The 24,926-nt window shown below is 43.9% G+C and overlaps 1 pseudogene; it reads left to right on the top strand.

The window, feature by feature from the left end:
- The first annotated feature begins 1,887 nt into the window (after positions 1-1,887).
- LOC136175742 (2-acylglycerol O-acyltransferase 2-like) lies at positions 1,888-15,385 on the top strand (annotated as a pseudogene).
- Positions 15,386-24,926: the final 9,541 nt, after the last annotated feature.

The following is a 24,926-nucleotide window of genomic DNA, read 5'->3' as shown; positions in this document are numbered from 1 at the left end:
AAGAAGCATCACTATGAACAAAGCTAGTGGAGGTGAAGGTGATGGAATTTCAGTTGAGCTATTTCAAATTCTAAAAGATGATGCTGTGAAAGTGCTGTACTCAATATGTCAACAAATTTGGAAAACTGAGCAGTGGCCACAGGACTGGAAAAGGTCAGTTTTCATTCCAATCCCAAAGAAAGGCAATGCCAAAAAATGCTCAAAGTACTGCACAATTGCACTGACCTCTCACACTTTCAAAGTAATGCCCAAATTTTCCAAGCCAGATTTCAACAGTATGTGAACTGTGAACTTCCAGATGTTCAAGTTTGGATTTAGAGAAGGCAGAGGAACCAGAGATCAAATTGCTGACATCTGTTTGATCATCAAAAAAACAAGAGAGTTCCAGAAAAACACCTACTTCTGCTTTATTGACTATGCCAAAACCTTTGACTGTGTGGATCACAACAAACTGGAAAATTCTCTAAGAGATGGGAATACCAGACCTCCTGACCTGCCTTCTGAGAAATTTGTATGTAGGTCAAGAAGCAAAAATTAGAATTGGACATGGAACAACAGACTGCTTCCAAATTGGGAAAGGAGTGAAGGCTGTATTTAACTTATTTAACTTATAAGCAGAGTACATCATGAGAAATGCTGGAGTGGATGAAGCACAAGCTGGAACCAAGATTTCTGGGAGAAATATCAATAACCTCAGATATACAGATGACACCACCCTTATGGCAGAAAGCAAAGAAGAACTAAAGAACCTCTTGGTGAAAGTGAAAGAGGAGAGTTAAAAAGTTGGCTTAAAACTCAACATTCAGAAAACTAAGATCATGGCATCTGGTCCCATCACTTCATGATAAATAGATGGGGAAACAGTGGCAAACTTTATTTTTGGGGGCTCCAAAATCACTGCAGATGGAAACTGCAGCCATGAAATTAAAAGACACTTGCTCCTTGGAAGAAAAGCTATGACCAACCTAGACAGTATATTAAAAAGCAAAGACATTACTTTCCCAAAAGAGGTCCATCTAGTCAAAGCTTTTGTTTTCCCAGTAACCATGTATGGATGTGAGGGTTGGACTATAAAGAAAGCTGAGTGCTGAAAAATTGATGCTTTTAAACTGTGGTGTTGGAGAAGACTCTTGAGAGTCCTTTAGACAGCAAGGAGATCCAACCAGTCCATCCTAAAGGAGATCAGTCCTGGGTGTTCATTGGAAGGACTTATGCTGAAGCTGAAATTCCAATACTTTGGCCACCTGATGTGAAGAGCTGACTCATTTGAAAAGACCCTGATGCTGGAAAGATTAAAGGAGGGAGAAGAAGAAGATGACAGAGGATGAGATGTTTGGATGGCGTCATCAACTCAATGCACATGAGTTTCAGTAGGCTCTGGGAGTTGGTGATGGACAGGGAAGCATGGCGTTCTACAGTTCATGGGGTCGCAAAGTATCAGACACGACTGAGCAACTGAACTGAACTGAATTGAACTGCATATCTATAAAAGGGAACCATGGATGTGACAGGTGAAAGAAGATAATTACTTCAACCAAGTAATACAGTAGGTGAAAAGAGGGCACGATTGCCCTTTACTTGCTGCTTCACTTGCCAAGTAATGGGCAAGATTTGAGCAAAGGTAATCTGGCAGATGTTGTGTTGCCTGAAGAATCCACTGAACTTCTCTTGCTCTGTAACAAGTTTACTCCAGACCAGGTGATTTTAAAGATTTTACCTAAGATACTGCTGGTGGCCAGGTTGGTGCAATGAGACCCTAGGGCTAGATGGACACCCACCCCCAGCTCTCACAAATGCTTAGCGACCTCTGTCAGCAACAAAAACTGGCAGGTGTCTCAGACCACCGCCGAGCTCAGAGAAGTCTCCCGAGCAAGCAGAGGAATCAACATGGTTGAGTTCGCACCTTTGTTTGTGCCACTGGAACGCATGCAGCAGACCTTAGCAGTCCTGAAGTGGATCTTCAGTTTCTTGGCCCTGTGTAAGGAAAGCTGAGATGGGACTGGGAGGCCATGGGCACCTGCCACTTCAGGTGTACATGGTGCATTGGTGGCAGAAAGATACAGGTCCCAAGGCTGAACCTAGTGCCTGGGGGTCACCTGGGATGAAGGACATCCTGCTCACATGGCCTTGGGGCTGTTTTGCCATCAGGAGTGTCTCTGACTGTCCATGCCCATCTCACCCAGCCTAGGACCTGGGAGTGTCTGGAGGAGGACAGAGAGTCATCTAACCCTGGGCCTGGAGCTAGAAAGAGGGAAGCTGAGAAAAGGCATCCGGACCCTCTGATGCCAGGAACAGACGCTTGTCCCTTATCCCAAGGCAAAGGGGATCCCCAAGATGGCCTTAGGAACAGGACTGACATGGTCCAATCTGTGGGACACAAGCTGTAATTTAGGAATCTTCTGTGTTGGGGTGTTGGGGGAGAGAGATGACAGCGAGCAGTTGTTACCAAATCAAATTTGTTCCTGCTGTGGGAACTCAGTAAAGCCCCTCTACTGACACTGGGTTGTGGTGAAAGAAAGTCCAGGTTTTACTACAGGGTCCAAGCAAGGAGTCCAGAGAGTTAAGGTTCAAAATGCCTGAAACCCCTTTGATTACCAGGGAATGGTGTCTAGAGACTGGGTGAGGTAGAGATTCTGGGTGCATGATCAGCTCCTAGAGAATGGTCTGATTTCTCAGTGGTAAGGTAACTTGGGGTCACCATCATCAACTTTCTGGTTTCCCCTGGTCTGAGGTCTATAGGCTGGTGAGCAACTTCCTCCCCTGGTCTGAGGTCTATGGACTCCAGCTGCTGGGGATCAGTATCTGCAAAACCATTCAAATATGAGCCTCAATATTATCTATGGCTCTTGGGAACAAGCTAACAGTCTTTGAAATTTGTGGAATGGTTAAACTGTTATTTATTTTCTTGCTTGACTGTTTTCTTTTCTTTTTGTCTTTATGATTTCTCTTAATAATATTATTTTTAAAATTTAGCGAAGTCTTAGGAGGGTGAAGATTTTCTACAAATAAGAGGCAAGCAGAGGACATGAGGGATATTTTCCAGGAAGGTTGCATAGGTCCTGCTTGATTACAAGGTTACAATCTATAATAAGGATCACTACATAGACTCATGGGTGAAAACCAGCCCCCTGATTTTTTTTGTATTTACAGTCCATGAGCGAAGAATAGCTTTTACATTTTATTTATTTTATTTATTTATTTTTTATAGTTCAATATTTATTTTTTCCCCAATTATTTTTATTAGTTGGAGGCTAATTACTTTACAATATTGTAGTGGTTTTTGCCATACATTGACATGACTCAGCTGTGGACTTATATGTGTTCCCCATCCTGAACCCCCCTCCCACCTCCCTCCCCATCCCATCCCTCTGGGTCATCCCAGTGCACCAGCCCCGAGTACTTGTCTCATGCATCCAACCTGGACTGGCGATCTCTTTCACACTTGATAATATACATGTTTCCATGCTATTCTCTCAGATCATCCCAGCCTTGTCTTCTCTCATAGAGTCCAAAAGTCTGTTCTATACATCTGTGTCTCTTTTTCTGTCTTGCATATAGGGTTATCATTACCATCTTTCTCGAATAGCCCAAGCAATCTTGAGAAAGAAGAATGGAACTGGAGGAATCAACCTGCCTGACTTCAGGCCCTACTACAAAGCCACAGTCATCAAGACAGTATGGTACTGGCACAAAGACAGAAATATAGATCAATGGAACAAAATAAAAAGCCCAGAAATAAATCCACATACCTATGGACACCTTATCTTCAACAAAGGAGGCAAGAATATACAATGGAAAAAAGACAACCTCTTTAACAAGTGGTGCTGGGAAAACTGGTCAACCACTTGTAAAAGAATGAAGCTAGAACACTTTCTAACACCATACACAAAAATAAACTCAAAATGGAGATCTCAATGTAAGACCAGAAACTATAAAACTCCTAGAGGAGAACATAGGCAAAACACTCTGCGACATAAATCACAGCAGGATCCTCTATGACCCACCTCCCAGAACATTGAAAATAAACGCAAAAATAAACAAATGGGACCTAATGAAACTTAAAAGCTTTTGCACAACAAAGGAAACTATAAGCAAGGTGAAAAGACAGCCTTCAGAATGGGAGAAAATAATAGCAAATGAAGAAACAGACAAAGGTTTAATCTCAAAAATATACAAACAACTCCTGCAGCTCAATTCCAGAAAAATAAATGACCCAATCAAAAAGTGGGCCAAAGATCTAAACAGACATTTCTCCAAAGGAGACATACAGATGACTAACAAACACATGAAAAGATGCTCAACATCACTCATTATCAGAGAAATGCAAATCAAAACTACAATGAGATACCATTACACGCCAGTCAGAATGGCTGCTATCCGAAAGTCTACAAGAAATAAATGCTGGAGAGGGTGTGCAGAAAAGGGAACCCTCTTACACTGTTGGTGGGAATGCAAACTAGGACAACCACTATGGTTGTGGAGATTCCTTAAAAAACTGGAAATAGAACTGCCATATGACCCAGCAATCCCACTCCTGGGCATACACACCAAGGAAACCAGATCTGAAAGAGACACGTGTACCCCAATGTTCATCGCAGCACTATTTATAATAGCCAGGACATGGAAGCAACCTAGATGCCCATCAGCAGACGAATGGATAAGGAAGCTGTGGTACATATACACCATGGAATATTACTCAGCCATTAAAAAGAATACATTTGAATCAGTTTTAATGAGATGGATAAAACTGGAGTGAAGTGTATATATATATATAACTGGAGTGGTATATATATATATATATATATATATATATATATATATATATATATATATATATTATACAGAGTAAAGTAAGTCAGAAAAACAAACACCAATACAGTATACTAAGACTTTTACATTTTAAATACTTGCATTTTAAATGATTTTGTGTGTATGCAATATCCTACAAGTTGTCTCTTGAGCCCCAATATCTGAAATATTTACAATTCAGCCTTTTTGGAAAGGATTACTTACTTCTGCTCTAGGGAGACTGGGTGTGGCTGGAGAGAAGGGATTCTTTTTCAATGATATTAGGAGATGAGTCTACAGGGCAGAGTGTACAAAATGTCCCAGCAGTAAGGGTTTCCAGGGAGCCAGTAAATGCTGCACATATAGTAAATAGATGGTTCATGCTGGGCATAGAGCAGGTGTTTGGAGAGGGGCAAAGAGGTGGCCAGAAAGGTCAACAAGGACCTGTCACTGAAAATTCAGGTCCCAGAAAAAAATACTTTCCAGTGGGTTACTTGTTTAATCTGCTTATTTCCTCTGCTCTGTAATTCACACACTCACACAGGAAGGTAAGCTCCTTTCAAATTGTTGGTCTTGTTCTCATCTGCATCTCCTCTCCTAGAAGAGTTGATGTTGATAAATGTTTGTTTAATGAATGAATGTTGAGAGCATGATATGGACATAATAGTTGAATTGAAACCACCGCTCATCCTACTAGCTTTCTATATGAGGTTAGCCAGCCTGAATACCCTCTCTGGGTCTTGGTAAAGTGGGGTTTTGCATCTTTTCTTCTTGGTGTTATGAGGGGAAAGAAGGCATTTCCTTTCTTCAGGGACTGAAAATACTGAAAATCCCTTTCTTCAGGGACTGAAAATCCAAGTTAGGATTTTGCTTGCTGACAGGAATTAAATGGTGAGCCCAGAGTGAGGGAGACGTTTAGATGGGGATGTTGTTTCTGCTCAAGTAGAAATGCCTCCATTTTTAAATTCTCTTTTTCTGACTGAAAAACAAATAATGCTATTTTAACACACTGAAACAAAATGTGTGTTCTAAAAGTCAAAGACCTCCCCCAAATCCTACCCTACAAGGAACTGCTATTAACAACTTGGTTCTATTCTCTCGACCAGGATAGTTCTTGTTTCATGGGTACAGAAGTTCAGTTTAGGAAGATGAAAAGAGTTCTGAGATACAGGCTGGTATAGTTACACCACAGTGTGAATTAATTTAATGCCACCAAACTGACTCTCAAAAACCATTTCAAGTATATGCCCAGGAGTGGGAATGCTGGATAGCATGGTTGCTCTATTTTAGTTTTATAAGAAATCTCCATACTTTTCTCCATAAGACCTCTTTCATGAGCTCATAATTTGAAAAGATAGAAGCATCCCAATGTTCATAACAGCACCTTTACAATAGCTAGGACATGGAAGCCACTTAAGTATCCGTTAGAGTAATGGATAAAGAATACGTGGTAATATAGGTAATGGAATATTACTCAGTCATAAAAAGGGACAAATTAAGGCCATTTTCAGTAACACGTACGGACCTAGAGTTTTCAAAACTGAGTGACGATATAGCCAAAGAAAGACAAATATCACCTATATGCAGAATCAAAAAAGAGGTACAAATGTACTTATCTACAAAACAGAAGCAGAAAAAAGCCTTATGGTTACCAGGGGATAAGGGGGACAGGTGAATTGGGAGATTTGGATTGACAAATAACACTACTGTATATACAAAAGATAACATAAAAACCTGCTGTATATCACAGGGATCTCTACTCAGTGCTCTGTAATGATCTATATGGGGAAAGAATAAAAAGAAAAGTCAGAGTGGATATATTTATGTGTATAACAAATTTTTTTCCTATACACCTGAAACTAATACAACATTGTAAATGAACTATACTTTATTGAAAACTTTAAAAGAAAATACTGAAGAGTCATTTTGATGATAAGTATTGTGTTAAATATATTTTACCACCATAAAAATTAAATAACCAAACAAAGTACCCTAAACACAACACTGAAGTCAGCACCATGAGGGCAGGAACTCCTGTCCATTGTTCACAACTGTACCACCAGCACTTGGCACATTGTAGGTACTCTATAGAAAGTGGGCCTCTGTGAGCCCCAAACTACTTTAATAAGCATTTTGCTACTGCTCAGACTGGGCTTCCCTGGTGGCTCAGCAGTAAAAAATTTTCCTGCAGTTCAGTAACTGCAGGAAATGTGAGTTCGATCCCTGGGTCTCAAAAATCTCCTAGAGGAGGGCATGGCAACTCACTACATTGTTGCCTGGAGAATCCTCTGGACAGAGGAACCTAGTGGGCTACAGCCCATAGGGTTGCAAAGAGTCAGACACAACTGAAGCAATTTCACACACATTCAAGTACTATGCAGACTGGGTCAGAAATCTCCTCTGGGAACTTGGCCATGAATGACAGGCCCAGTTTACCCTACTTTCAGATAGACTACAAGTGGAGGTTGACCTTTAAGAGTATGAGCACATGGTGTTGAGTGTAGGGAATGGAATGGAAAAGATGCAATATTCTTTAACAGTGAGGCTCCATTGGCATCAGATTAAAGACAGCCCCACAGACCACCTCACCCTGAGTCAAAGCTGAGATTAGCCTGTGAAAAGGACTCAGAATCTTAAATCTGGGAGAAATTCCTCACTGCAACTGCTCCTAGAACTGCAGCACTCCTGATGATCAGGCCAGGCATGAGCAGCCCTCTTCCTCCCTCTCTCCTTCACCAGGACAGGGCCTGGCAGCAGAGGAAAGAGTTCAGCGTAAATTAAAGAGCTCAGGGAGTTGTATCCACACTGAGCAGATTAGTGTGGCCAGAATATGGGGTGTAGGCAGGTGAGTGAGGCTGGAGTAAGAGGAGTCTGACCAGCAGTAGGGAGCTTGAGGCCAGGCTGAACTGCTTGAGCTGAGCCTCAAAGTTATGAGAAGTCATGGGCGGACTTTAACTAAAGGGGGGATATATATTTCCCTGTAGCTCAGACGGTAAAGCGTCTGCCTACAATGTGGGAAACTCAGGTTCAATCCCTGCATCAGGAAGATCTCCTGGAGAAGGAAATGGCAACCCACTCCAGTATTCTTGCCTGGAAAATCCAATGGACGGAGGATCCTGGTAGGCTACAGTCCATGGGGTCCCAAAAAGTTGGACGTGACTTCACTTTCACTTTCATGGTGGAATTATCTGTGGAAAGATGGGCTGGGGTTAGACAGGAAGTGTACTGGCTAGAAAGAATATCTTTTTTCTGGAGTTCTAAAGAATGTATACCAGAAAGAGTTCATCCTGTTACATCTTCACCAGGCATTTATGGAGAACCTGGTGAATACAGTGAGGGAGGTGGAGGGGCAAGACCCAGGGAGAAAGCAGTCTGCTGCAGTGGGAAAATGCAAGTTTGAATTTAGGCCAACTCCAGGCTCTCAATGTGACACTGGTGCTGTTGACTGCATTCTCTCCTTCTTAAAGCCTTGGGAAGCTGATCTCTTCCTCCTAGGGTGAGAACTGGACAGGACAGTGCAGGCTGGGCATAAAGGAAAGCTCATTCCTTCACATCACTGACCACTAATTGTTCCTGCTCCCCTTCCCAGATTTTGTCTGCTACGTGGTCTTCATAGGCCTCCTGTTCACAAGATTCTGGATGATCAGTATCCTATATGCAATCTGGTAGTACCTGGATCGAGACACACCATGGCAAGGGGGCAGGCAGAGTGCTTTCATAAAGCACTTGACCTTATGGAAGTACCTGAAGGACTATTACCCCATCTCGGTGAGTATGGGGCTGACTAGGGAGTGGTCAGTACCATAAACTCCACGTGTCTATGGGGAAGTGAGACACTGTGTGCAGTGAGCAGAATACAGGGCTGGGAGATAGGTGATAGGCTATCACCACTATGTGGCTAGAGGAAGAGTCAGTTTCTGTCTGATTATGGTTCTCCAACTTCAGTGAGGTGAGGTCACTATGATGACTGATGAATGTACAGGATTTGAGGAACATTGTAAGCTATGTAGTGCAGCACACTTAAGTATCTTACAGGTGTAAAACCATCAGTAGTCCCAGTTTGGAGTGAAGGAATCTGTAGTAAACATAAATTTTAAGAGAGCATCTAGACCACACTTTATCAGATGATGAGTCTGACATCCAGAGATGGAGGAAGGTGTGAGCAAGGATATAGAGCAGGATCTTTTTACTGCTTTTAAGGTTTGTGCATTAGCTTTGAGGATAGAAGCAGAACAGAGAGCCCTCAGGATATATCCTGCCCCAATTCTAATATGCTGTGTTTCCTTGGACAGAGCTTTGCTCATTCTGAATCTCAGTTTCCCCATGGATCCACAAAACAGTCTGATTACTCCTCTTCTGCCTATCTCTTAATCTCTGGTCTCTGACTCTGGATACCTCATGTCTATTTTTGATACTTACTCTGGCCCCAAGTATCAGTCCTTAGTGATACAGCCCCTGAATTTGAGTGAACATATCTTTGGCTCCTTTCCTAAATCTCAGACAGACTAAACCCTTGGATGTAAGCAGCTGTGATGATTAATTGTCCAGTGGGGACAAGAAGGGGAGTGCATTTGGGACACAGAGAAGTGCCAGGCAGGGACAAGTGGCTTTCCTTAGGACACAGAAGAGAAGAATATTTAGTCTTCTGTGTATTTGACGTCTGAAGACACGTATTCAATGTCTGAAGGTGGACAATGAAGTTTCTAATACAGAATCTGCAACATGCCAGCTGTATGACTTTGAGTCAGTTATACATGCTCCTCGAGCTTCAATTTTTTCCTGTGTAAAGTAGAAATGCTGCCACATACATCATTGGGTTTTGTGGATTCCATAAGACATTAGGTGATCCTGGGGCTTCTAAGGACAGCATCTGGTTCTCTTTTCACACCTGGAGATGCTCTCTGGCTCTATTTCACACCTGGAGCTGCTGTCAACTGCATCTCTGGCAGAAAAATTGTGTGGGATGGCTCTGTGTCTGTGTCATCTATATCTCTTCTGTTCCTCCTCTAGCTAGGTATCTCCCCTGGAGGTTTTATCAGTTGGGCACTATTGAAATTTTGGGAAAATGAACCTGATTTGCAATAATTCCACCTGCACAGAGTTTGGGATTGCTGGCCAGTGCAGGCCTGTGGCATCAGCACCTGCAGAAGGCAGAGAAGACAGAAGGAGAGATGACATGTACTTTGATGCCTCTGTCCTGAACTGAGGTCTGTAGGTAGCACTATGACTGGCAAGCCCTGTATGCAAGACAGCAAAAGAGACACAGATGTATAGAACAGTATTTTAGACTCTGTGGGAGAGGGTGAGGGTGGGATGATATGGGAAAATGGCATTGAAACATGTAAATTATCATATGTGAAATGAATCACCAGTCTAGGTTCGATGCATGATACAGGGTTCTTGGGGCTGGTGCACTGGGATGACCCAGAGGGATGGGAAGAGGAGGGAAGTGGGAGGGGGGTTCAGGATGGGGAACACATGTACACCCATGGCAGATTCATGTCAATGTATGGCAAAACCAATGCAATATCGTAAAGTAAAATAAATAAATAAATAAAACTGAAAACAACAACAACAACAAAAAAGAACTCCCAAGTCATCAACACACCTGAGGAACAAGCCTTGCAGAGATCTTAAGGCAGTAGGAGGTAGGGGGCCAGGGAGTCCCTGCAGTCTACTGAAAAGATACACACAACCTAAAAGTTATGAGGGGCTTTGTTCTGAGACCTTACGAAGGACAGTAGTCAGGAGATAGTCTCTCAGTAATATCTGAAGAGCTGTTCCAAAAGGTAAGGGAGAAGTCAGGATTTATGTGGTTTTGCTGAGAAAAAAAAAAAAACAAAAAAGTATGTAGTTAAACATCAGAAGATTAATGCCTGTCAAAGAGCAAGTTCAAATAATGATATTAATGGTTTTCTACATATGGAGAGATGCAAAATCTGGGCTCACTACAATTATTCCTTTGATGTGCATCCTCACCAGTATCCTATTTTTCTCCATCCTGAATTTCTTTCAAGGTCCATTGTCAGTGGCAGCTACAGTGGCTGCTGGCTTGACGGCAAGCAAGCAACATTCCTTGTCCTAACAACTCTACTGAAGCTACTCCACATCACAAGTCTTTGCACTCTATGACTCTTACTCTAGAGCTGCCTCCTAATAGTAGTTTCTAGTGAAATTAGGAGACTATGTCTGAGCATTGGAACTTGCTAAACACAACCTATGGGCTTCCTGAGCAGCTAGTGGTGGAGAAGCAGGTTGTGTTTTCCCCAGGACAAGCTGCTTCCACCTCATGCTGAACTTCAGTCCAGGAGCTGGGTTTCTATGGGAAGATTTCATATCCCAGAGCAGCAGTATCTACCCAGGCCAAGGCCAGAGCAGGGATGTAGTGCTGTGGGCAGACTGTGACCAGGTGTTAGGAAGTGCTGCAGACTTGGCAGGATACCTCCCTGAGCCCTCCCCTCCCATCACTAGGGACTTGTGCCCCTCTTCGTCACCCCCACTTCCCAGCACACTGGGATCTCTTACACTGAGTCACAGGGATTTAGGGGTCAGCCCTCCACCCAGGACTGAACTCCAGCTGCCACAGTTCTTGGAGAGATGCTCACCCCTTCCTGCAATGGTTCCTTCATTCTGTGCAGGCTCTGCCTGGGACAAGGTCTCCCTTCACATAGGACAGGGGTTTGTGTCCCCGTCACCCTCCCAGGAGTCTTGCCTCTGCCTTGTGCAGGGGGCCTTTCTTCCCTGGTGGGCTGTATCGGCTTCATCCATTCATGGGTCTGCTCTCTCCCTCTTCATTCCACGGTCTCCCAGAGCATCTCCTCTGCTCCAGGCCTGCACCAGGAACAAGGATGTTCAGACAGGCCGTCTCTAATCTCAGGACACTCACATGGAGATGAGAAAGCTCTTGGGCACAGGGGGCACATAAAAGAGGTCAGCACAGAAAGTCAGCAGGCAGACCAGCATGGGCACAAGATGAAGCTCTGATTCACCAGGTTTCTGTTCCTTCAGCTGGTCAAGACCGCAGAGCTGGACCCCTCTCGGAACTACCTCACTGGCTTCTACCCTCATGGAAATGGGGTGATTGGAGCTTTTACCAACTTGTGCATGGAGAGCATGGGCTTCTTCTCAGTTTTCCCAGGCATCTGCTCTCATTTGATGATGCTGAACATGTGGTTCTGGTTCCCTTTCTTTAGGGATTATGCCATGTCAATGTGTGAGTTCTCCTACTCTAGGTATCCCAGGAATTGTGAGGGCTGAAGGCATGAGGAGGGATTTTAAGGAGGGCGGTCAAATGTTCTGTACTTCTTCCAAGTGAATGTGTGGTAGACAAGGAGTTGAGACCCAAAGAAGCATTTCCCACAGCTCTGTGCTCAGTGATGAATGTGGAGGGAGAGTTGGAAAAAGGGATAGTGCTCAGTACCTGTCATCAGGGAACTGCCAGTTGAGGTCTAGAGTAGAACCCAGGCCACATAGTCCTGAACCATCTTTTCCTCATTTACACTGTATGTGACTACCTTCCTCTCTCCCCAGGGCTGGTCTCATCAGACAAGGAGGGTGCTCTTCACATTCTGAGGAGGAAAGGAAGTGGCAACCTACTGTCCATCATTGTTGGGGGCGTCAAGGAAGCACTGAATGCCAGGCCTGGAGCCTACAAGCTGGTGCTGTGGAATCACAAGGGCTTCATCAGGCTCACCCTGATACATGGATATCGGGAAGAGGGCTCAGAGTTTAGCTGGATATTGGCAAGGATTGTATTTTGGAGGGAAGATTGCAGAGGCAAATGCAGATTCTATTTTGGCAAGGAGAATCTCAATCCACTGACAATGAAGAGTCTGTCTTGGTGATCAATGTACTGTTTCATGCCCAAACACCCAGAGATGATTCTAGAATAAAGATTTTGTGACTAAAGGATTAAGTCTCATGGATTATATTGCTGAAAGCTTGTGTTACATTTGAGACCTAGGGAATTTGGGTGAATGGAGTTTGGGGCATAGCTTAGAGCTGTCTCTCATCTTAAAATATCTGTGAAGAAAAGAAACAAGCCAGAGCCGAAGAGATTTTTCCAGAAATTTTGCAGTTGTTTTATACCTGTGACGTTTCTTGGCAGTATTCTGGTCTCCCTGTTATGTAACTGGGAAGGGTTAATTTTGAATTTATGCTGGATCTGCTTCTGTGCCTTAAACCCTCGTCTTGCAGCTGTTGTTGGTATTCAGTTGAGCTAAGTCACTCAGTTGTGTTCAACTCTTTGTGATCCTATGGGTTGCAGCAAGCCAGGCTTCCAGAGCTTGCTCAAACTCATGTCCACCGAATCGATATGCCATCCATCCTCTAGCTAGCATTACTTTGCTAGTGTGTGAGATGAGTGCAACTGTGTGGTAGTTTTAACATTCCTTGGCATTGCCTTTCTTTGGGATTAGAATGAAAACTACATTTTGTTAGTGTAGGCACACATAATGGCCTGCCTAAGGGAGATAACTGAGCCACCCACCTGTGAAGGATTGCGAGGAAGTGAAACTAACACATTCCCCTACCTGAAATTTACCATTTTAAGGGATGTTTGCAAGGATCAAATAGTATTTTTACTTTGTTTCCTCACTTCCTCCCCATCTCTGATCCATTAAAGAACCTGGCAGCCAGGCCCTGACAAGATGGCTATTTTGAGGTGCTAGCCTGCCATTTTCTCAGTCAGACAGCTCCTGAAAAAGCCCCTTCCTCATCCCAACAGTACATCTCAGATTCCTTGGCTTATCTTTCAGCAAGCAGAACGAGCTTGTACTTGGTAACAATCCCAATGCCAGTTGGTGGCCCTGAGAGGAGCCATGACCTGCCTGAAATCATAAAGCTAGGCCATGGCAGACCTGGGAGACACCTGAGGCCTCCTACTTTGGTCCAGGGCTCTGTCCTCTGCTTGAGTTCCTGTTCATAGGTCCCTGAGGGAAGTTGGGTGACCAGCTTGTGCCTTCTTTCCCCTCCACACGCCCACTCTCCTGTCTCCCTCTAGGGCAGCTCTGGTGCCTATCTTCTCCTTTGGGGAGAATGACATATATGACCAGGTTGAGAACTCGCCTGGCTCCTGGCTGCACTGGTTCCAGGACCGACTTCTAAAAACCACGAGATTCTCCATCCCACTCTTCTATGGCCGTGGAGTCTTCCAGTACAGCTTTGGTCTTATGTCCTACCGCCAGCCCATCACCACCGTGGGTAAGCCTAGACTCAGGCTGGGAGGGGGAAGGGCTACACAACAAGGGGCTTGGACTTGTGCTTCAAAGGGACATGTACAAAGGCCAGAAGCATTCTTAACCTCATGGAACTCACACTCTAGATTGAGAAACAGACACACAGGTCAATGTAAAATAGTCTGGGGAGGGAACTCTAACTGAGGTAAACAGACCATTCGCCACTACTGATTTCTGAGCACCTACTGTGTAGCAGGCACTGCACTGGCTCCTTACATGCAACTGTTCAGTTTGCGCAACAACTTTGGAGGCAGGGACTATCATCCCCATTTTATCGATGGTGAATGTAGACTCAGAGAAAGTAAATCAGTTCCAAAAGATCACCCTGCCCTTGAGTAAGGATGTTGAGACGTGAATCAGAATCTACTTGACTTTTATTATCCCAGAGAGGAGGGTTTGATTCTGACAGGAGAATCTCAAAAGGCTAATTGGAGAAGGTAAATACAAAGGAAGGGAATTCCAAATCTGTTAGTATTGTACATAAAATAGCAATCAGCAGGCTGGGAAGGAGAGCCTGGGGAATTTTCCTGTAAATAATGGGCATGGGCTTTAGTGCATGGAATTAGCAGGATCTCTTCAGCTATTAAGACATTTCATCTTGCTCTGGGCCATCACTCAGCTCTGTCTTGCAGTGGGGAAGCCCGTCGAAGTGCAGGAGACATCACATCCCTCCCAAAGCCCACAAGCTCAAGTACAGCATCCCAAAAGACCAGCACTTGAAGTTCTCCTGAGCACCTCTCCAGAAGAGGGGCTGTCCCAAAGGGCAGGACTGGCATTAGAGAGGATGGAGGGAGGTGCTGTGATCCCAGAAGGTTTCCTGGAGGGATCTGTTGACCACATCTCCAGAGCCTTCACTGATTCCTGCATTTCCACTTCATGCCAGGCCCTGGGTCACAGCTAGTTCTGTGACAAAGGAGACCAGACTGTGGCATCAGTGATTTGCTCTCCTGCAAATCCCACTACTCCTCTGTAGTGAGCCCTCTCCTTGGTTCTGCCCACTTGAGAAATGGGAGAGATGCTTGGAGAGAATGATTTCTATGTCTCCATCATCTGTGGTCCTGTCACTCAATGGGCAGGACAAGAGCAGCTCCAGTTAGCAGGTTTCTCTTCCTCTGCCTTGATTGACAGCACAGAAGCAGCCCCCAATTTTTTCTGCCTTGATTGACAGCACAGAAGCAGCAATTTTTTCTCAGAGAAACTCCTCCATCCTGCAACCTGCCTGTCCCAGCTCCTCCCTCCCTGAGATGAAGAAGAGGGCGAGGCCACAACCCCATGACTTATCCTGGCACTTTTGAGTTTCTGAGTCCTCTGAGCCCCAGAGTAGCAGCCAGAGGAGCCGGGAAGAAGGGAAAGAGACTTGAGCTCTGTCACTGGATGAATGACCAGGGGCGGACCTCTTCACCCTCCGTCTGAGTCTCAGTTTCCCCAAGGGACTACTATGACCTCTCACCTCAGCTGTGATATCACATGGACTGAAAGCTCCATGATGTGGCCACTACCCCTCATTTGTAACTTCAGCCTTGACTGTGACATAGAAGGGAGCTCCATGTCAATTCATCAATGAAAAGAGTGATTCACTCTTCTCTTTCTCCACCCTACTCCCCAACTGGGAACACTGGTCAAAGCCTCCCATTTAATCCCAGTCTGGCCCTGCAGCCCTACTGCCCTGTTTCCCCTTCCCAGATGTGGGATCCGAAGGGCCAGAGAATAGCATGTTACTTATTCCTCCCTGACCAGTCAGCTCCAACTTAGCACCTCTCCTCTGTTCTGTGGGAGACAAGGAGGAAGCTATGTACAGACACAGGGTAGACCAGCCAGAGAAGGAACATGAGGAATGAGTGTTTTGTGTCTGCAGGCAGGGCAGATGGGGACATATCTCTGATGAGATTAATTCTGGGTCACTGGGTCTGCAACACACATTATGAGTGAGGGACAGGATGGCAGGGTAGGGCCAGTATTGTGAACTCTCACATCTAGAGTACAAAAGCAAGTTCTTTTCCTTCCAGAAGCTAATCACACCAATATGTACAAATGGAGGTGGGATTATTTTGTGAATGTAAATTTGGGTCTAAGCCTGGCCCAGCCCTTTTCAGTGACTTTGCAAGTCACATCCTTTTTAAACCTCAGTTTTGTTTTCAGAGAAAAAAGCATCACAATTCATAGCTTGGGTTTATGAGTGGGAAAAATATTTTGAGATCATTGGTCATTCTCTGGCCTGTGAGGAGTAATGGGGAGTAGATGTAATTAGATTCTGGTTGTAAATGTGCCCAACATCTCATGATGACATTTTCTGACCCTAAGAGGTGGGTATATAGCATCCCAAGAGAGGCAGAAATCAAGAGCAGTGTGGTTGAGAGGGGGAGTGATGGTTTCCACCAAGGAAGAGGGAGGAAGTGGCAGGTGGGCAGGACCATGAAGGATGGGCAAGATTTGCCAAGAGAGAAGTACACACCCACTGCAGTTTTCTAGAACTGGGTGTTGAACTAGTGCAGACATTAGTGGCTAAAGAGGGCAAGGATTTGTTATGTCCACATCTCTGTGGATGGCTGGATGGTTATTCTCAGAGTTCCTGCTCTCCCACCTGTAGTGCCCTGGGAAATGCTGATCTCTTTCATTTGACTCCTTATTTCCTCAATTTGGTCAATCAAAGATCACCTCCTGGGACTTTTCTGGAGGTCCAATGATTAAGACTTCATGTTTCTAATGCAGGGATGCAGGGAACTGGGATTATATCCTTGGTCAGGGATCTAAGAGCCTTCCCAGGTGGTGCTAGTGGTAGAGAACCCACCTGCCAGTGTAGGAGAAGCAAGAGACATGGGTTCAATCTCTGTGTCAGAAAGATCCCCTGGTGGAGGGCATGTAACCCACTCCAGTATTCTTACCTGGAGAACTCCATGGACAGAGGAGCTTGGCAGGCTACAACCCACAGCGTCACAGGGAGTCAAACTTGACTGAAGTGACTTGGTACACTGTTGGGAGCCACCGGGATGCACCCAGTCCACGACAAGGTCATGGGATGAGAGAGGAACCTGCAAGGCAGCTCTTTCTCACATGGGGTTGCCCCGGAGGACCAATATGTCCCCTCCGGAGCCACGGGGATGAGAAAGGAACCTGCAAGGCAGTTCTTCCCCTCGAGGTTGTCCCAGGGGACCGGTATGTCCCTTTCTTCCTTCTGTCTTACTGTTGTTGGGCTTTCTATTAATTTTTGGGAATGATAATATATAGTAATAAGGCCTCGCTGGAAAAGTCCAAGCCTTTTTGGAAATGCTTAAGATTGCTCTGGCTCAGGGCATGACCATGAACATCAAGTCATAAAAGAAAAAGCCACAGGTATAGTTTGGCTGCTTGCTTAAAAGATTATAATGTTCTAGAATAGAGAAGAGTAGAGGTATTTAGATTTAGAAGTAGATATACTGCTTTAGTTTACTTGCTCCTTGGTTGAAAGGGTTTTCACTATTGCTATTTCCTTGCTGCTATTTGTTCATTGTTTCCCTTTCTTTAAACAACATGGGATATTATGGGTATTTTTGTAAAATTAGAAAATGGGGTATATAGGATTTTAATAGAAGATTTATATTAACCAGCTTTACTGCCATTATTTTACTATTAATAGAGGTCTTTTGCTACTTTAGAGGTGTTTTTGCTCTTTAATAGTTAATCGTTGTAAATTGAGATTTTGTGGTTTTAGGTAAAGAAAAATATCAGGTTTCTCTCATGGTACTATTTTCAGAAATGTCAAATATGTTCCTGTAACCCTTCCCATGTATTGTTTTATTGTCCAAAGAATTTACACTATACCTGAGATTTGTGAAACATTGTTTTTGTTAGAGTGAGAATGTTAGGCCATTGAGGGAAGAAGATTATGTATGGGACATTTAAGTATAAACCCTGTACTGGGAAACATTCTAGATGAATGCTTAGGGGGAAAACATGGGGAAAAAAATATTGATGGAAGCACAAACCAATATCTGATGTAATATGTGGTGATTTAAGGGGGAGGTAACATTCATTCTATAAAAACTGAGCTATCCTAAAAATTTTTTAAAAAGGCTACCTCTTCTATGCAATATCTGTGTGTGTGTGTGTCTGCCTGTCTTCTTCCTCGCCGACGCCACTCATCCCTTGGGTATTCCTGGTCCTGCCAGGGCTGGACCTCAGCAGGTGGCGCCCGAACAGGGAGCCAAAGGGTAAGCCTCTTAATATTGCATTTTCGGGATGGCTAGGACTTCATCTAGGGTGCTGCAGACCCCCCTGCATAAGATAGGTAGGGTGAGATGGGTGAACAGTGAGATATTTATTAGAGACCTTTATTAGAGATTTCAGAACATGGGTAATGGAGACTCTAAGGAAAGACAGTTATTTACTGATATAATTAAGCATTTATTAATGAAGAGAGGAATTAAGGTTTCAAAGTCCACTGTATCATCTTTCTTTTCTTTTGTACAAGAGCAATGCCCTTGGTTTCCTGAAGAGGGCACCGTAAGTATGGACACCTGGCATAAGGTAGGAGAAACACTTAAACAGTATTATTCATATCATGGCCCTGAGGGTATTCCAGCTGAGACTTTTTCTCCCTGGAATTTAATTAGGGATGCACTTGACCCTACCCCAGAGGTTGAAAGAGTTCCATCTAAAAAAGATAATTTGGATCCCAAACAAGAAGATTACAAAGAACTTAGGGAGATAGTGGCTGCAGCATGCTTGAATGATAATGATTATCAATTGAGCCCTCAAGATGAGGAAGATTTGGAAGAAGCTGCAGCTAGATATTATGAGGAGAGAAACTGTACTTTTTCTGTGGCAAAGTCTCAAACTAAGCCACGCACTCTTAAAAATCCTTTAAAGCTAGAGGTTCCTAAATGCGGGGAGCCGGCCTGACTGCTCAGGCCCCTTCTCGGCCCTGAGAGAGATCAAAAGGGTCTCTCTCTGTCCCGCCACCCCTGATTTATTCAAGTGCAAATTGGCCTTTCTCACCTCCCTCAAGGAAATTGCTGCAGCCACCATTTGCCCATTCTCCTGACTCTGACAAGATTATCAAGCTCCTGTGAATCTTTAACTGATTGTAAGACACCAGTGCCATTCTCTGCTAGTCTCAAAGAGTTGAGATAAAATCCATGAGCTAAAACTAGTGTCTGCAGCTCTGCACGTGTGCATGTCTTTGATCTAAAATTTGGTGAATCCTGTGAGCATATATATGTATGTTACCCCTCAATAAAGTTGTCGGAATCAGTCACGAGCTGACTCCGTCCCTCTCAACCCTATCTTTTCTAGTCTTTCATTTTCTCAGGTGCTCTGGTGATTGCGTCTTCGACCTGTTCCTTAGCCGGCTGGCCCGGCAAGTGGCGCCCGAACAGGGACGCGGGCGGATCCCAGCACACAGCTACTCGACATATTGAAAGTGATCCCGGGAGAAAACCTCACCTATTAAGGTATCGTTGGAAAACTGCGAGTGGAGAGGGTATAGTTGAGAGTAAAAATTTATGGGGCAAAGTAGTAGTAGGCAGTTCTTTGTTTCTATGTTAAAAACTATGCTAAAAGCTAGAGGAATTTCTGTGTCTAAACAGAAACTAGAAAGATTTCTTGCCTTTGTGGAGGAAACTTGTCCTTGGTTCCCGGAGGAAGGAACTGTTAGCCTTGAAACTTGGGCAAAGGTGTGAGAGCAAATTCAAACAGTCTATACCCTCCATGGACCGGACAAAGTTCCTCTTGATGCTTATTCTCTATGGACTCTAATAAGGGATTGTTTAAACCCAGAACACGAGAGTAGAAAGCTTGAAACAGCCTTGAAACTTATAACACCCAAGTGTTCAGGTGCCCCGCAACGGGTAGCGGAGCACATATATGACTCCCCAATTGTTCCAGGTTCTAGAAAAAATGATAATGAGACTACTGCTCTCGAACAAGACTCAGATTCGGAACTTTCTCCTGATGAGGAGGACGATTTAAAAGAGCAGGCTTTTGAGCATAACAAAGAAGGATGGGATGCCTTTATAGTAACTCAACAAAACAATAAAGACCAAGGCTCCCCTTTTTCTGAAGTTAGAGAGATGCTAACATCCATATCTCAGAGAATGGAACAACTAGACTTATTGCCCATGAATACAACTAAGCCGTTGCATTCTAAAACTCCCTCTGTTATAGCCGGCTTAGATCCTGACCCGCAGCCACCGCCCGTCCCACTCCCTCCCTCTCCTCTTGCAGAAGCGCCTATGATTCCAACAGCGCCTGTATATGTTCCATCTAGCCTAAAAAAGCCAGTACTTTCACCACTACAAATGGCTGTGAAAACAGCCCGAGAACAGGGTGAAAATCTTGAGGGATATTCTATGATTTTCCCTGTCTTTCAAGATGCTAATCGTCGGAGGTATCATGAGCCCCTGCCTTTTAAACAGCTGAAAGAACTAAAGCAAGCGTGCGCCCAATACGGGCCTACTGCGCCGTTTACTCTAACCATAATTGAAAGTCTTTCATCTCAATACTTGCCTCCTAATGATTGGAAGGCTGTTGCGCGAGCCTGTCTCTCAGGAGGTGATTATCTCCTGTGGCGCTCAGAATACGGCGAGGTCTGTAGCATTATTGAGGATCTTAACCGCCGTAATGGGCTGCAGGTTACTTTTGACATGTTAATGGGAGAAGGAGAATTTCGAGACCTTTCGAGTGCAGAAATTTCAGATTCGAAAAGATAATCTGAAGACTTTAAATGACTTTCAGAAATTACTAGGGGACATAAATTGGATCCGTCCCTATCTAAAATTGACTACTGGAGAATTGAAGCCTTTGTTCGATATTTTAAAAGGACCTACCGATCCTTCCTCTCCCAGAATATTAAATGATGAAGGGCGAGCTGCTTTGGCATTAGTTGAAAAGGCCCTCTCTCAGCATTTTGCTACCTACTGTGATTTTTCTCAACCGTGGGGACTATATGTGTTTCCTTCTAAACATACCCCAACAGCAGTGTTATATCAAAATGCTCCCTTAGAGTGGATCCATTTACCTGGATCCCTCAAAAGTTCTTACTCCTTTTTTTGATTTCATTAGCCTCCTCGTTGCCAAAGGAAGGCGTCTTTCCAGAGAAATGTTGGGAGCTGATCCTGCTTACATTTATGTGCCCTATACCAAAGAACAACAGGAATGGCTTTTTCAGTTTAATGACTCGTGGGCTTTGGCCTTCTCCTCCTTTAGAGGTCAAATTATTAATCATTTACCTTCTGATAAACTTTTGCATTTTGCCAGCCAGCATTCATTTATTTTTCCAAAGAATGTTTCTAATGTTCCTATTCAAGATGCTCTTATGATCTTTACTGACGGATCCTCCAATGGAACCGCTGCCTTTGTGGTTAATGATACTCCTTTCTCCTGGCAGATGAACTATGCATCGGCTCAAGAAGTAGAGCTTTCAGCCGTTCATAAAGTATGCTCATGATATCTCTCACAGTCTTTTAATTTGTTTACTGATAGTAAATACATTGCTCATGCTTTGCAATATATAGAAACCGTTCCCTTTATTTATTTCTACTGTGAATTCTAACATTCAACATTTGTTACGTTCAATTCAGTCTCTGCTGCAACAGCACACTTTACCCTGCTTCTTTGGACATTTACGTGCCCACACTGGGCTTCCTGGACCTTTATCTATGGGAAATCAAATAGCTGATTCTCACACTAGAGTTTTTCTTTCACAGGTGGAAGCCGCACAGCAATCACATGCACTACATCATCAAAATAGTAATACTCTTCGTTTGCAATTTCGAATCCCTCGAGAAACTGCACGACAAATTGTTAAATCTTGTTCTGTTTGCCCTAAGTTTCTCCCAGTTCCACACCTTGGTGTTAATCCTCGCGGACTCCTACCGAATCATCTTTGGCAAATGGATGTCACTCATGTCCCTTTCTTTGGTCGTTTAAAGTACGTTCATGTATCTATTGACACCTTTTCAGGATATATTGTGACATCCTTACAGACTGGTGAAGCCGCAAAACATTCTATCTCGCATTGTCTTTATGCTTTTTCCGTTTTAGGCACGCCAAAGATTATAAAAACTGATAATGGCCCCGGCTATGTTTCCTCTGCCTTCAAAAATTTTTGTTCTTCTTTCTCTATCACCCTAAAAACAGGCATTCCTTATAATCCACAGGGTCAAGGCATCGTGGAACGTGCTAATCAAACTTTGAAACTACAGCTTCAAAAAATACAGAGGGGGGAGCTCTACCCCCTTCTACCCAGAAATTACCTTAACCACGCTTTATATATTTTAAATTTTTTAATTTTAGATAAAGAAGGACATTCAGCTGCACAGAGATTTTGGGACCCTCAGATTTCCAGCAAAAAGCCGATGGTCTTGTGGAAAGACCCGCTGGATAATAACTGGCATGGCCCAGATCCCGTGTTAATTTGGGGGAGGGGGTCATGTATGTGTTTTTCCACAGGATGCCGAAGCACCGCGCTGGCTCCTGGAAAGGCTGGTACGCCAGACGGAGGAGATCACTGAATCAGCAATTAGGTCGGCTGACTTTACAGCAGAGGAATCTTCTCCCGACAAATCAGCAGATGCATGAGTTTATTCTTCAAGCAAGGGGGATGGCTGCAGAGACGGCCCAACCTTGACATGCGCTGGCTTACATAACTCTCGCTTTGGCATGCGCCGTAATGAATCAGGCCTTCCCTCAGGCTGAAGCCAATGCTTTCGTTTCCTGGGCTCATTCTTATGCTGATTTTTACAATGAAACAGCCTGCTGGGTCTGCACAAGCTTGCCACTATCGGTTTCTGAAGGATTGCCTTGGTGGGTGTTTCCTTTTCCAAAAAAATGAAACTTCGGCTTTATGTGATTTCTTAAAAGAATATCAGAAGAAACATCGAAGCTTAAATACAGTTAATTTTGATATAGATTCTCAATGCTCTGATCCTTTACACGCTTCTTCTTTTTATTTCAATGTAACACAAAGTTATCAGGAAATTGTTAATGTGTACTTATATTACGAAAATAGATCTGTTTCTTCTCCTAATGATTTTGATCGATTTGAGGGTGACTACTACCAAGTTTGGGATGAATATTTCTGGATGACCCCTGAAAAAGGACAGCTACTGACCCCTACTGACATTTGCTGGGAGCAAAAGACACATGTACCAACATTTGGAGGTCGAGAATTTCCAGGATATCACATGAAACATATGGGACTATTGCCTACCCACAAATGTAAGACTGTAATGGATGTAACATTTATTGCCAACAAGTCTGTCAAATGGCCAGGGACAGATTGGGAAAATAGCCCTAGTATAAGATGGGTAGCCCCAAATAACACTCGATGGATTTGTGGATACAACCTTTGGCCCTGGCTCCCTGTAGGATGGGTGGGGAGATGTACCCTAGGGTTTGTGTTTGCCCCTGGGAGAATTCATAAGCAAAAAATTAGTCATCCTATTAATTTACCTTATGTTAAAGCCCGGTGGTCACGCTCTGTTTTTCATTGGTATGATTATTTAGCCTCAATTTTTGTGCCTTCTTTAGGAGCCACTGATATTATGCTCAGGGTAGAAGCTTTGAACAATTTTACAAAACAAACTTTGACAGATACGAGAAAAGCTTTAGAAGCTCTTAATGAAGAACAAAAACAGATGAGAAAAGCTGTTCTACAAAATCGTATGGCTTTAGATATTCTAACAGCCTCTCAAGGGGGAACATGTGCCTTAATAAAAATGGAGTGTTGTGTATATATTCCTGATTATTCCTCAAATGTTTCTGATGCTTTAGAAGATATGAAACAACAAGTAGCCGCTATGGATTTTTCTGACTCCAGCGTTTGGAGTCAGATATTTGCCTGGTTTCATGGTGGTTGGTGGAAATCTATAATTTTTATCATTATATGCATATTGTTATTGCTGTGTTTTGGCCCTTGCATTTGTCAATGCGTATCTGAGATGATAAATAAAAGATTGCTGATGTTTTCCTGTTTGCAAACGCGGCCATTTCCTTCGAGGGACATGTAATGGCCATTAGTCAAAAGAAAAGGGGGAGATGCGGGGAGCCGGCCTGACTGCTCTGGCCCCTTCTCGGCCCTGAGAGAGATCAAAAGGGTCTCTCTCTGTCCCGCCACCCCTGATTTATTCAAGTGCAAATTGGCCTTTCTCACCTCCCTCAAGGAAATTGCTGCAGCCACCATTTGCCCATTCTCCTGACTCTGACAAGATTATCAAGCTCCTGTGAATCTTTAACTGATTTTAAGACGCCAGTGCCATTCTCTGCTAGTCTCAAGGAGTTGAGATAAAATCCATGAGCTAAAACTAGTGTCTGCAGTTCTGCACGTATGCATGTCTTTGATCTAAAATTTGGTGAATCCTGTGAGCATATATATGTATGTTAGCCCTCAATAAAGTTGTCGGAATCAGTCACGAGCTGACTCCGTCCCTCTCAACCCCATCTTTTCTAGTCTTTCATTTTCTCAGGTGCTCTGGTGATTGCGTCCTCGACCTGTTCCTTAGCCGGCTGGCCCAGCACCTAAATCTGGTCCAAGACCTCCTAGACCACCTAGATCTCCTTCAGCTCCTCCTCCTCCCCCATATACTGGTAATGGAGCACCTTACCCTCATAAGAGGTTGAAGGATGCCGATGAGGATCCTACTATTTCAGCCTGCTTTCCAATAGTATTTGGTGAGTTTGAGGATGATGAACCAGTCTGAGAGCCCTTACCTATGAAGTTACTAAAGGAATTGAAACAGGCTTGCTCTAGGTATGGGCCCCAGGCTCCATATACACAAACTCTGTTAGATGCTCTTGCTGCCAGATGGATGACACCTTATGATTGGGCTGTGGTTGCTAAAGTTTGTCTTACAGGAGGTCAATACTTACTTTGGAGAACAGAGTATGAGGACTTGGCAAAAAAGCAAAGCACAGCTAACAAACGGC

Source organism: Muntiacus reevesi, chromosome 9 (genome assembly GCF_963930625.1).
Source record: "Muntiacus reevesi chromosome 9, mMunRee1.1, whole genome shotgun sequence".
In the NCBI taxonomy this organism is placed as follows: Eukaryota; Metazoa; Chordata; class Mammalia; order Artiodactyla; family Cervidae; genus Muntiacus; species Muntiacus reevesi.
Note: the sequence above shows the minus strand (reverse complement) of the source record. Positions and strands in the feature narration are given on the sequence as shown.